Genomic DNA, 14444 nt, shown 5'->3' with positions numbered 1-14444 from the left:
CGGGGGCCTCCACGCTGGCTGGTTTAAGCCGGCCAGTGAACGGGAGTGAGGTGGGGGGAGGGGCTGCGGCCATCGGAGCCTGGCAGAACAGGGTCCGAGTGGTCTAGCCGGGGTGGAAAGTTGGGGGGGAAGGAACCGAGGGTAGGGGGAGGAGTTTTACAAGAGGCAGTGACGGGAGGAGCTGGAGACCTGGGGTGGGGGGGTTGGTGGGTGGGAGCTGTGAAAGATTAAGGGTGACTACGAGTAATCCCTGATTTCCTTTTGTCATTTGTTTATGTAAACATGCGGGTTGAGGTTTGGGGGTTGGTGGGTAGATGGGATCGTTGTTGTTATTATGGGGACTGACATATCTTGCTGATTATTGTTTATTGTTGATGGATGTAAATGTGGGAGAAAATGTGAAAATGGAGGAGAATTAAAAAAATTAAAAATAAAATTAAAACAATCTTCCAGTTGGCCCCAAGGTTGCCGACGATGCGGAGCGGCGGCGGCGGGCTGATGTTGTCCATGTTGCAGAATGACGGAATGCTGGCGGAAGGCAGATCACTTGCAGGTAGGTCTAAGAAGTGCTAGTATGCAACCACTCCTGGTATCATGATGTGTTGGGTGTTGTGGATCGTATACAGGTCACCAACACTTGAAGTAGTGCAACAGTATTTTATTGAAAGGTTAACTATTTAAACATACTTGAACTGTGGGTAAATATACCAGCTTTAACTAAAGACCTTTGCCTTGTCCTAACCAATTGATGCACTCAGCAAATGGTGAATGTCTATGTTGCAGGCTGTGAGCTCTGTGTTCCTAGCTAGCTGCTACTCGAATGAGCGGGAACTCTGATGTCCCCTGTCTTTATAGTGCGTGTGCTCTCACTGGTGATTGGCTGCGGTGTTGTGTATGTTGATTGGTCCCACTGTGTGTCCATCAGTGTGTGGCTGCACCATGATATACTGGTGTATATTATGACATGAATTACATGCACAGGGAGAGCAGGCCAAAGAGTCAATTTTTCTAATCAATCCATGCACCCCATTTCTGAAGACTGCATTGAGCAGCATTGGAACAGTGCCCAAAGAGACGGTGAATTGCCTCCCAATATTTATTATCTAACCTCATCCTCAAAGACTGGCCACTTCAATGGGGGAATCAGATGACTGCCAACAAACCCCTTCAGGGAAGGGAAGATAGCAGGCTGCAAATTGGCAAATAAAAATACAAATAAGAAATGCAATCATATAAACATCAGTGATTGGAACTGAATGTACAGTTAAACTAATACCTACAATTCCCTGATGACTCAGGTTTGAGACGTGCTACAAATCAGCTTGCCTCCAAGCTTCATTTCCTGCTCTGCAATTAGTTTAAATTTCCTTCATGATTTCCCAGTTGGTTCCTTTGCCGATTCAGCTTTTGGAAAGGCTGAAAATAACTAGAAAATAACTACAATCTCAAGAAAAACTGAAACAACATTTGACTCCGTACACAACCACTTGCCTTGTGCAGCTGAATGTTTCAAATTCTCTCCCACCTCCACCCCACACCAGAGTGCCCTGCACCTAGCCCACCCAATACAGATCAGCAGATCACTTACTGTGAATGTTTAACTCGGCTAATCGGACTCTTCTCCACATTACCAAGCAGCATGTTCTATCACTGCATTGTTTAGTATAGTCTTTCGCCAAATATGGGAATTACAGCTCTTGCTGGAATTTTATATTTGCATTGTCAAGCAGGCTGCCTGACCCACCCGCAGTGCCAATCAGAAATGTAAGCATGCATTACTCACAATTGTCCCACTGCCATTGCAGACTCAACAAATCATTGACTTCAGGAGAGAATTGAGAGGAAAAATTCACTTGCATCAAATTAATCTTCATGTTGTTACTCTGACTCTAAAGCAGATTACAGCAACTCGGTTATTTTGGAAAGATTTACAAAAGCAGAATGCTGCAGCTTGTTAAATATGATCATCTTTTATTTGTGTGGCAAATGTTTTGAATTTCATTTGTGTGCATTTTGCAGCCATTGAAGTCGATTATGCAGACTCCAGCTAGTCTAGACAGCAGCAAGCAAGGGAAAGGGCAGAGCACAAGGCATTGGGCAGCCTGCTTTAAACAAGTATGCTCTCTTTCCAGGAAAATAGTAAATACAATATTTCAAGCTCTGGTGTGCTATCTGCAATTAATTGAACTGCAGGGAAAGCTTGACTAGATGCCAGTTTCAACCTGAGTTTCTGGTCCAGCAAACTAATTGAATGTGGAATATTGCCATGGGGTCCTTTTCAAAACACCATTTGAAGAGAGGCTAAAATCACTCTTGGGGCAAATATTTACATCATCAAGATCCCTTCAAAGGAGACATCCTTACCATTCGGAAACTCTTTTCAGGATTTGATTTCAAATGATATTTTTGCAGAGCACGGTATCAGATCAGGTATTCATTGAGTGCATGTTATGATCCATAGTTTGAGAATATCCTCCAGGGGAATAAACTGAAGTTAGTAAATAGGTATAGAATTCTATACATTAGGGTGTGGAATGCATAGTAACAGGACCTGTTGCTCTATTTATTTATCTTGGTGAACCACAAACCTTTCCCTTATATCGATCCAATGACCACACAACCCGTTAGTCAGTTCAAAAGGTGGTTTATTTACATACACAAGAATTATCTCAACATGCAAACACAATATCTAATACGAGTTAAACTACACCTATCAGCTACAATAACCTATACTTAACTTCAGGGTGACCGGCACTGTGCAAATGGATAAAGGCCTTTATCTGGATTTCCCTTGGCTGGTTCGAAGAAAGTGGCTCTGTCTCTGCTGGGCTCATCCGTCAGGTAGCGATCGTTGGTCTTGAACTTGGCTGACTGTTCCTGCTGCAATTGGGTGGCACAGGCCGGATCCAAGAGAGACAGAACACATGGCTACGCTCTCTTTTATCCCCCTGGGATTTTGCGCTCTTTGGGGCGGTCCTTAACCTTGGACCCAATAGTTCGACAGGGCTCTGATCACTCTCTTCGATTTCGGCCAATAAAGGGGCGGGTGCCTTGGTGGCTGGGCGAGTCCTTAGCAGACATTGACCTTGGCAGTTGTGCTTTTTGAGTAAGGGGAGTGGTGCCGATCGGTCTGTGGCTGTACCGGTTGCTTGATTGGAGTTCTATTGTCCTGGGAAAATGGGCCATTAAAATTTAAACGAGCGGGGGTTTTGGTCAGGTCTGGTTACTTGTGTTCTAGATACACATAGGCTGTGTGTCTGTCTGAGTCCTGGGTTGGCCATAATTCCCATGGTCCCTTGCAAGTGGCCATCTTAGATGGCTACATTCCGTCCTTTTGATCCTGAACGCGAAGTGTGGTAGATCACACTATTGATCCCTGTTCAACCTTGGTAGACCGGTCACCCTTGGTCAAGGCAGGGGTCTACTCTACTCTATCTGATGGTTTGGGACATTTACCTAATATTCCATTAATACATTCATAAATTAATTAATCTCTAACGGTTACTATAATTTAGGCCACTATAAAACATTTAATTTATCCGCACAGTTGATCTCTAGCTAACGCTATCTAAGCTACTCTCATGCTGCTGGTGAATATGAAAGAACTTATATACAGTACAAAATTTAAAACAGCAGCATCACATTTCTACTTAATCCTAATAAAGTTAAAGAGGTACATGGTTTATTTTTAGCAGCGATTGTTACATGAGTTCAATTTTGTTGAATTCCAAAGAAGGGGGCTCGGACTGTATATATCGGGGAGCGGGAGGCTTTTGCCCACCATTTACGGAGTTGGAGTGCCTGAATGACACTGTAGATTATTGCAATTACTAGAAGGGCCTCTACTATGTATGAAAGGGGGTTCCATTTGGCAATGTTTTCACACCAGGTGGGGGTTTCCATGTCTATCTTTATGTGTGGTGTAGTGTTCAGACTGGTGATGGTCTGTTGGGTGGTAGTGTTCAGGGCTGGTGTGGGGTTTGTAACAAAAGTCCGTTGCGAACGCAGTTGCAGAAGTTCAGCGATGATCCAAACGCATGTCAGTAGTCCTTGCTTTGTCCTGTGTTGTTTGTTTTCCGTGTAATTCTGTGGATGCAAGAATAGTATCTGTTATTATCTTTGTTTAATATCTCGTTTTATTAGTCTTTCTCTCCTTACTCCAATTACCCATTATGATTGGCCCCATGTGTGACTCCCTCATTTAAAAAAAATACTATTTTGGAAAGACAAGAAATGCAAATTTTTAAAGTACAGAGACTCTCGCAGCTTGTGGTCGATGAGGGGAGTGGTCGGCCACTTTCTTCGACCAGTCTCCGTCTTAAATCACAATCATGGGAGGTTGAGGCTTTGCTTAACCAGCCGAATTGCAAGGCGGCCAATTTTATATATTTGTTAGCCGCAATCACATTTGGCCTGGGGTGTAACTAGCATATGGAGTCTGTCATGATATTCAAACATACATCATAACACATACATAATGATAGACAGACCAACGGACCAATTAGCACACATAACACGACAGCCAATCACAGATAAGAGCAGACACAGTATAAGACAAGAAACACGACACTTCCTGGGCAGTCCATCTGGAGACAGCACAGGGCCAGGACCTCATTAGCAAGACACTCACACAGTCACAACGTGCTGAGTACCAAGTCAGATGTATAAATAGTTGGTTGGAATAAAACTGTGTTGTACCAATCGCAACCGTGTTGGTTCGTCTGTACCTCAGAGCACCCAACACCTCAGAGTTGGTGTAGTGTGACTGAAGAAGAGAGGAAGGAGGAGAGAAACAAAAATGAAGTGGCATTGCTGAGGTGTCCCTGCCATGAGAAGTGGCGGGTAAGCACTCACAGTTTGCTTGGGGCAGCTGGGACCTTGTAGGAGCTGTGGGTGGTGTTCTCTTTCATATCTGTGGGCTAGTCTAGCTGGTGGTGGGGGGTCTCCTGCAATCTCGGGCAAAGTGTCCTGACTGCCCACATTTGTAACATGACCCTCGGGGCACGTAAGGTGGAGCAGGCTATCCTGTGTATTGCTCCCTTGGGTTTGGTTCCCTGGGATATTGGACTTCTCCTCTACCCTCGTTTATCCATGCTGATCCCTGACTAGTCCTAACTGGGTGCATGTTTGCTTCTATATCATCCTGATCTGTCCGTCGGTGTAGGGTTTGTTCCCATGCTCTAGAAAGTCGTTTAAGTACCCAAACCTCATTGTGTGTGTGGTCTGTGGGGTCATAGTTTACACAAGCCTTTTGACCTGCATCTGTGGCATGCGAGACTAAGGTGCGGGTTCATTTAGTGGTGTCCTCCTCATTTAGGTGTGCGCGGTTCAATTGTCTGTAGACTGCCATGAAATGAATCCATAGACGACCAGCAAACGCGGTCGGGTGTTCTCCCTTATTTTGCCTGCAGTGATTTAAACCCTCGACTGGATCTCCTTTGTTATACCCAATGGCATCTAATATGGCTGTTTTCATTTCCTGTAGGGTTCCTCCTGCTACATTTTGGGGTTCTGGCAAAGCTGACCTTACGGACTGGCTAAGGCTCATAACTATTAGCTTTACTTCCTCTCTCTCATCTCGGCCGTACATAACCTTTTATTGGCGCACTCCTCAAAGAAGCTGTGCGGGTCTGCGGTGGGCTGGACTGGAATAATTTTCGTGCAAGCGTCTCTTAATTGAGTTATGGATAGTGGGGTGGTGTAAACGATATCAGGCTCCTCCTGATCCAATGACGTACGTTGTGTGGTAACCGGATTCATGGAGGTCGAATTGTGAGTGTGGGTGTGTGCTGCCTGTGCAGTCGGTGCTGCGGGTGCTTTTCTTTTTGGTGCGTGGGGGGTTCGATTTTGATTTCCCGTGTCCTCTACATATTTTTGGGTGCTTTTGTTTAACTCTTGCCAATCGGGAACATCTTCCTCATCTAAATCTTGCCCGAAAGTGTACCTGAAGCCATTTTGTACTGAGAGTAGCGACTGTAACTTTTCTATATTCTGTCGACATTTAGCATGGTCAACGGTACTCTGCCTCTGTTCCTTAGTGGAGTTGTGGAACGCTCTGAAAGCTGCTTTTAAATCTGTGCATTTGCTAGTTAGCTGGGCGACCTGTTGTTCTGTTTCCTCTATTACCAGGACTGCGTGCTGTGTATCTTGGTAAGCTTTATCATACCGGGTGTGGAAGCTACTAAGGTGAACTAGACAAGATTGATGTGCGCGTTTTACATCGGCCATTTCCTTGTCCTTAGCTGCTAACTGTTCCCGGACTTGCTCAATTATCTTCTCGCATTCGTTACTCTTTCCCTCATTCTTTTCTTCCTTTTCAATTAACTGGCTATGGAACCTCCTCTGTGCCTCACAACTGTGCCCAACAGGACACTATTGCCATCGGCTTTCTGACTTTCCCTACGTTTTTCTTGTGAACCTCGCTTAGGTCCTCCCACCAAGTCTGTCCTATGATTCAGAGACCTGACTCATCATTAGCGCAAAAATTCGACCAAAGGGGCCATCCTTTCCCATTTAAGTATTTCCTTAACTCTTCCTCCCATATGGAGCATTGCTCTGCTCTGTTGGTCACTGCGACCTCGGGTTCCTGTGGATTCATCAATCTTTCCATTGCTTTAGTGGCCATTACTTCTTTTATCTCTTTCTGTACTTTTAATTTGGGACAGGGGAATAAGACCGCGATTTGAACAGCGGGTATGGCTTAAGCTATTTTCCGGCTCACAATCTCTCGATAGTTGTACACAATTCTAACGAGTTTACCTTACTCTTCCTGTTAGGTACACATGTGGGTTAGTACACACTTCCGAAATTCGGTTATTTGGTCGATATGGGACTTGCACTTGTGGTTCTTTCTCTTTCTCGCAATTGGATTCAAAGTTTGTGGGTTCTCTCGAAGTGACAATCTAATCGAGTCCCGTAGAGATCACCAATAACGTTGCTCTATTTATTTATCTCGGTGAACCACAAGACTTTCCCTTATACCGATCAAATGACCACACAACCAGTTAGTTAGTTCAAAAGATGGTTTATTTACATACACAAGAATTATCTCAACATGCAAACACAATATCTACTATGAGTCAAACTACACCTATCAGCTACAATAACCTAGACTTAACTTCAGGGCGACCGGCACTGTGCAAATGGATAAAGGCCTTTATCTGGATTTCACTTGGCTGATTCAAAGAAAGTGGCTCTGTCTCTGCTGGGCTCATCCGTCAGGTAGCGATCATTGGTCTTGAACTTGGCTGGCTGTTCCTGCTGCAATTGGGTGGCACAGGCCGGATCCAAGAGAGACAGAACACATGGCTGCACTCTCTTTTATCCCCCTGGGATTTTGCGCTCTTTGGGGCGGTCCTTAACCTTGGACCCAATACTTCGACAGGGCTCTGATCACTCTCTTCGATTTCGGCCAATAAAGGGGCGGGTGCCTTGGTAGCTGGGCAGGTCCTTAGCGGTCACTGACCTTGGCAGTTGTGCTTTCTGAGCAAGGGGAGTGGCACCGATCAGTCTGTGGATGTACCGGTTGCTTGATTGGAGTTCTATTGTCCTGGGAAAATGGGCCATTAAAATGTAAACGAGCGGGGGTTTCGGTCAGGTCTGGTTAACTGTGTTTTAGATACACATAGGCTGTGTATCTGTCTGAGTCCTGGGTTGGCCATAATTCCCATGGTCCTTTGCAGGTGGCCATCTTAGATGACTACAGACCCATAAACTACTACAGGAGCAACAGACCCTGTTGGCATTGGACAGTGTGAGGTCAGTCTTCAGTAGAGAACCTGGGGCTTGTTGGATTGTTAGGGGGGGGGGGGGGGGCTGTTATAACCTGCCTGATTAGTACTGGCTGGGGACTAATGGCAATCCCACAATCCTTAGTGAGTATGAACTTCCCCAATAAGGGGGGCGGAGAAATCATTGGCAGAGTCACCTGCATACATAGAGCTGGCCAGTGTGGAACCAGCTAGAGAGGAATGAGCAGTACTGCTGTTGTATATATGTAATTGTAAATAAAGTTATTTCTTTTGATTCTACAAACACGTGCTGGATTCTTCTTGGCCCCCACAAAACTGGCGACAAGGGTTAAAGTGGCTAGCTGTCTACGCTGCTGAAGCCACCTCCCTGGAGTTTTGTTGGATACAGTTTGGAAGGTTTTTTTTCTGTTGCACCAAGCCTCTTTATGGACATTTGGATGTCTTTGATTCTGCGCTGGAAAATTGGAACCAGTGCGCACAATGAATGTGTTACTAATTCCAGGTGAATAACATCACCGAAAACGAGCACCAGATGGTCATTTTGCTCACTGCCTGTAGCCCGCATATGTTTGGGGTGATAAGGAGCCTTGCGTACCCAGCTGCACCGGACACTAAGACGTTTGATGAACTTGTGACCTTAGTGGGGCAACATTTTAACCCAAGCCCTTCCACGATAGTTCAGAGTTACCAATTTAATACCCCTGAGAGGACCCCAGGAGAATCCCTTGCAGAGTTTCTATCCAGGCTACGCAGGATTGCGGTAACTATGGTGAGACATTGTCAGAAATGTTACGCGACCGTTTGGTTTACGGTATTAACAATGCGGCCACCCAGAGAAAGTTGTTAGCCGAACCGACATTGACTTTTCAACAGGCCATTCAGATAGTATTGTCCCGAGAGAGCGCAGAATGGGGAGTGCAGGAGCTACAGGGAATGAAGGTCCAAAAGCTGCTCCCCGCACCCCTGCCGTACCTTGGGCGGGGCGGTGTCCGGATTGATGCCAGTGGTCGCTGGACGTTCCTCCCCGAAGGGAGCCTTCTCCAGAGCCAATGGATGAGGAGTCATGTCAGTGTCGACTTGTGGGCGCCGACCCCATTGTGGATGCCCGGCCTGGGGGCACCAAAGGCGCCGACATTCCGACAGAAACTGGGGCCAGCCCAGGGGCCGTATCTTCCATTTGGATGAACCTGTGGGAACTATTCCCGAGGATGTGGAGATGGACGATGACTGCCTGCAGCTGCATTGTGTGGCAGCTCCCCGTATGGCCCCAATTAAGGTGACAGTACGGGTCAATGGTCACCTGCTTGAGATGGAGTTGGACACTGACGCAGCAGTCTCCCTGATTGCCCAGAGGACATTTGACCACATCAACCAGGGTACACAGACTCTTGCATTTACTGATACATGTCATGATGTGCGGGGACACACATAATGATATACAGACAAGCAGCTAATGGACACAGAGAACAGGACATGACCAATAAGCAGGCAGGACACTCAGGGGTGGGATCTGACTATAAAAGACACGAGGCACTCACACTCCACCTCTTTCCACTGATGAACATCTAGAGAGTCAGTCAAGGGTGTTGTTACAATCTCACACCCCCACCACGTGGCTAAGAGCTAGTCTGGTTCAGTCAGACAGAGTAACCACACTTAAGTTAGCAGAGAGTCGAACTCACAGAGAACTGTGCTATTAGTTCAATAAACCTGATTGAACTAACTTCAAGGTCTGGAGTATCTTTCTGATCTATGCTGCATCCAGTTGCAGCCAGTGTTATATCAGTGTACCTAACACGACAATACACAGGCCAGTTTGGCCACCTACACGGGGGAACCATTGGATATTGCTGGAACTACGATGATCCCTATTGTTAATGGACGTCAGGAGGGCGTTTCCTGCATATCGTGGTGCGCGGCCACGGGCCCAGCCTGTTGGGTTGGGACTGGTTGCGCCATTTGTGGCTGCAGTGGCAGCACATTCTTCAAACAGTTTCTGGGGGGTTGATGGAGGTACCAGGACCCAGATGTATTCCAACCCCGTTTGGGGAAGATAAACGGGGCCATAGCCCGTATCCTGGTTGAACCAGGAGCCACGCTGCACTATTTCCAGGTGATCCCGGTGACTTACGCCTTGCTCGAGAAGGTAGAAGCGGAGCTCACTCATTTTGAATCCTTGGGTATTATCAGGCCTGTCCGTTTCGCTGACTGGGCAACGGCAATTGTACCTGTAATGAAGCCAGATGCCACGCTTGTGCGGCGACGATAAACGTACAGTGAATACAGCTTCCCGCCTCGACCGATATCCAATGCCCCGAATAGAGGATCTCCACGTGAAGCTTGCAGACGGACTCTCGTTCACAAAATTAGATATGAGTCACGCCTACCTTCAGTTGGAGCTGGACCCTGCCTCCCAGCCATATGTAACTATCAATACAAACAGGGGCCTGTATGAATATACACGGTTGCCCTTTGGCGTATCCTCTGCCTGCGCTATCTTTCAACGTGCCATGGAGGACATCTTGAGAGGTTTACCACGTGTCGCTGTTTATTTAGATGACATTTTGATTACGGGGTCGTCAGAGCAGGAACATTTGGAAAATTTGAAGGCTGTCCTTAGACGCTTCTCAGAGGCTGGAGTCTGTTTACATCGTCCAAAGTGCGTCTTTCAGGCGGAGGAAGTAGCCTACCTGGGTTATCGGGTGGATCGCGAAGGTTTGCACTCTGTAGCAGAGAAGGTGCGCGCAATTCAACAGGCCCCCGCCCCGACTGACACTTCGCATCTTCGCTCTTCCTTGGCCTCGTAAACGTACGGGAAGTTCCTCCCCAATCTGGGAATTACACTGGTCTCATTGCACCTTCTGCTAAAGAAGAATCACACCTGGGTTTGGGGTCAGCTGTAAGAAACTGCTTTCCGGCGGGTAAAACAACAATTGTCGTCGTCTGGGTTACTAACCCACTATGATCCTGAAAAACCTTTGCTCATCACGTGTGATGCATCCCCATATGGTATTGGGGCTGTCCTGTCCCACAAGGTGGAGAACAGAGCCAAGCGGCCGATAGCTTTCCCCTCCCGCACATTGACTGCAGTGGAAAAGAAGTACGCACAAATCGAGAAGGAGGGCCTGGCTGTGGTCTTTGCGGTGAAACGCTTCTACCAGTATGTTTATGGCCGCCACTTCACTATCGTGACTGATCATGAGCCTCTGCTTTGACTTTTCTGAGAGGATAAGCCAATTCCGTCCATTGCTTCCGCACGGATCCAGCGCTGGGCTTTGTTGCTCGCTAGATACGAGTATTCTCTAGAGCATAAACCAGGGACCCAGATAGCGAATGCCGATGCACTGAGCCTGTTGCCTTTGTCGACTGGCCCCATGTCGACCCCAATGCCCGGTTGCAACCCTAAATTTTATGCCTTGCCTGTCACGGTATCACAGATCCTTGAGTGGACCCAGATGGATCCAGTCCTGTCAAAGGTTAAGCACATAGAGAGGCAGGAGAACGCGGGCACTGAGCCAGCCCCCCCCCCCCCCCCCCCGCACGGCAGGAGAACGCGGGGACCTACCTAGGACCGAGCCAGCAGCGGGGACCGACCCACCCCCCCCCCCGGCGGCAGCCACGAGGCAGGCGGTGGAACAAAGGAGGACACCCGGCCCAGTTAGAAGCCTCTCTCTCTCTCAACCCTCCTGACCCGGCGTGTGGGTGAGTTAGAGGAAAAAATAAATAGAACTTCCCCAAAAACTTTTTGAAGAGGAAACTTGTAACGAGAAAGAAAAAAAAAATTATTTCTCCTTCTTTTAAAAATTGTTTAAAAAACATTTTTTTTTGAAAAAGGGGTCGAAGAGGGGGGCGGGGGAAGTGTTAAAGGAGAGAAGGGAAGGGAAAAAGAAAAGGGGGAGAAAAGAAAAGGGAAAGGGGGGAGAAAAAAAAGGGGGGAAAAAAAGATGCCAGAAGGTAGCCAAAGCAGAGGGAGAAAGGGCACCGGAAGCAGAAGGGGCCATGGGCGAGCCCACTCAGACGAGCTAACTGGCAAATGAAGCAGCGGAACGGAAGGTTCTCCGCAACAAAAAGAACTGGGCAGACAGGAGCATTTTCCCCCCGGGGCCAGGGGGGAACTGGAAGTGGAAGGCAGCCTTTGCCGAGGCACTGAGGGAACATCAGCAGGAAAACAAGGCAGAGGCTCGGGCAGACATAGAGGCCGTGGTGCAGGCAGCAACGGCAAAGGCCCTAGCGGAGGTGCAGCTCGCCCTCGGCAGAGCAGAGGAGAGACTGGAAGCCCAAGAGGCGACCATTAAGGAGCTGGAAAAAGCCGCGACTGACAAGAGCGACCGGATCACGGCCCTGGAGAAGGAAGTGGCGAGACTGGTCACAACGCAGGGGAGCTTGAAGGGCAGAGTGGACGATCAGGAAAACCGCTGGAGAAGGCAAAATGTAAGGATAGTGGGCCTTCCAGAGGGGATCGAGGGTAGAAACCCCACGGCATACATGGCTGGGTAACTTAGTGGGGAGGAAAACTTTCCCCAACCCACCAGAAATGGACATAACACACTGGTCGCTGCGCCCGAAGCCCAAGACAGGGGATCATCCGAGGGCAGTTATAGCTAAACTGCACCGGTACCAAGGCAGGGAAGCAATCCTGCGCTGGGCCAGGCAAAACAGAACCTGCAAATGGGAAGGACACTTCATTCGAGTCTACGAGGACACTGGGACACGCCTAGCCAGGAGACGGGCCGAATTCAATAGAGCGAAAGCAGCTCTTCACAAGAAGGACGTACGTTTTGGTATGCTGTACCCAGCGAAACTCTGGGTCACATACCAAGAAAGAGAATACTTCTTCACAGCCCCCGCCGAAGCAAACAAGTGTGTCGAGGAACATGGGCTGGAAAACCAACAACAAGGGTAGAAATAATTGGCCCTTGGGAAGGGGCAACAGCACGCCAACGGGGGAGGGGGGGTTAATGCCAGGGCCCCCCCCCCCCACCCCACCCCCCCAACCCCTCCGCCACGGCAAGCGCACCCTGAACAAAAAGCAAACCACTACCCGAGGGGCCACTTCAGGTGGGAGACCAGGCCCCAGCACGAGGGAACGAGAGTAGTGGAGAAGGGAGAGCAAGCGAGAGAGGTGCAGGGTAGGACGGCGGAAGTGGAGGCAGAAAACCGTAGAGGTCGGGCAAGGGAGACACGAGACAGTAACTCCCGAGAGGGGGGCCACCGCACTAGCAGGAGAGCTAGCGCCGAAGGTATGCAACAAAGCAGGGCCGCAGCACGCCCCCAATAGGGGGGGACGGCACCAGGCAGAGGAGGGGGGGGTGGGTGGGTGGGGACCACTCAACAGAGATGGGAGAGCAAACGGGGATAGGAGCAGGGGAAAGAGGGACAAAAGAGAGGTATACGGGAAAGGGGAGAGAAAGGGGGGGGAGAGGGAGGGACCGGGGGTGGGGTGGGGTGGGGGGACACCGGGAAGGAGCGACAAACAAGGCGAGAAAGAGAATAACAATAGAGCTACAAAGTGCCACAACCAAAGGCTCGGAACAAGGATTCGCTGCAAGCATCCACCCAGTACGGTCTCTGGGCGAAGGGAGACTCCAGAGTGCAGGGGGCTACCCGCGTGGCGGATACACAGTGGGCGGCCATGTCAGGTGCCCCCTGGACAAAGGGAAACCCCGGAGCGCAGGGACCCGACCGCATGGAGAGAGCAGTGACAGCGGCCATCCTGGACAGCCCCCAGCAAAGGGAAACCCCGGAGGGCAGGGGCGCGTCCACCGGGGGGGGGGGGGGGGGGGGGGGGGGGGGGACTTCAACTGTGTGCAGGACCCAACGACTGACAGATCAAGCTCCAAAACGGGGAAAACTTCAAGCATGGCAAGGGAACCCGGTCACTTTATGGAGCAGGTGGAAGCAGTGGACCCCTGGAGGTTCGCCCACCCAAAGGAGAAGGAGTTCTCCTTCTTCTCCCCAGTGCACAACGTATACATCAGAATTGACATCTTTGTGGTGGGGAAAATGGTGCTTCCAGGGATAGACAAAGTGGAATACTCCGGAATTGTGATATCCGACCATGTTCCACACTATATGGACATGAGGCTGGAGACGGGCAGGGCCCAACGCCCCACATGGAGGTTGGACGTTGCCCTACTAGCAGACAAGGCCTTCAACAAAAAGATATCACAGGCCATAGCAGAGTACATGGAGAACAACCAAAACGGGGAGGTCTCACCCTCCACGTTCTGGGAAGCGCTAAAGGCCGTAGTAAGAGGGGAAATTATCGCTTTCAAAGCTCGAAGAGATAGGGTGGAAAGGGCGGCTAGGCAGCAGCTGGTCGACTCCGTACTGGAGGTAGACCGTAAATACTCCGAAGCCCCGACCGTAGAGCTCCTGGCGGAGAGGAAAGAGCTACAAAGGAGCTTTGATCTTCTCTCCACCAGGAAAGCAGTGCTTCAACTCCGGCAGGCACGTGGGACCCTAGACGAACACAGAGACAAAGCCAGCCACCTGCTGGTACACCAGCTGAGAAAGCAGGTAGCCACCAGAGAAATTGCACAAATCAGGGATACCAGAGGCACATTAGAAACAGAGCCAGAAAAGATCAACAAAACCTTCAAGGCCTTCTACCAAGGGCTGTACACCTCAGAGCCCCCAATGGGGGAGTCTGGGATAAAACGGTTCCTTGATGGGTTGAACATACCAGTCGTG

The 14444-nt window shown here is 49.2% G+C and overlaps 1 long non-coding RNA gene across 1 annotated transcript in view; it reads left to right on the top strand.

The window, feature by feature from the left end:
* Positions 1 to 452: 452 nt before the first annotated feature.
* The window catches only part of LOC140393588 (uncharacterized), a 134863-nt gene continuing 120871 nt past the window's right edge, over positions 453 to 14444 (top strand). Inside the window, exon 1 of the long non-coding RNA XR_011935681.1 lies at positions 453 to 553. This is a non-coding gene — a long non-coding RNA (uncharacterized lncRNA). The remainder of the gene's footprint in view (positions 554 to 14444) is intronic.

This window comes from Scyliorhinus torazame, chromosome 17 (genome assembly GCF_047496885.1).
Source record: "Scyliorhinus torazame isolate Kashiwa2021f chromosome 17, sScyTor2.1, whole genome shotgun sequence".
Taxonomy (NCBI): Eukaryota; Metazoa; Chordata; class Chondrichthyes; order Carcharhiniformes; family Scyliorhinidae; genus Scyliorhinus; species Scyliorhinus torazame.
Note: the sequence above shows the minus strand (reverse complement) of the source record. Positions and strands in the feature narration are given on the sequence as shown.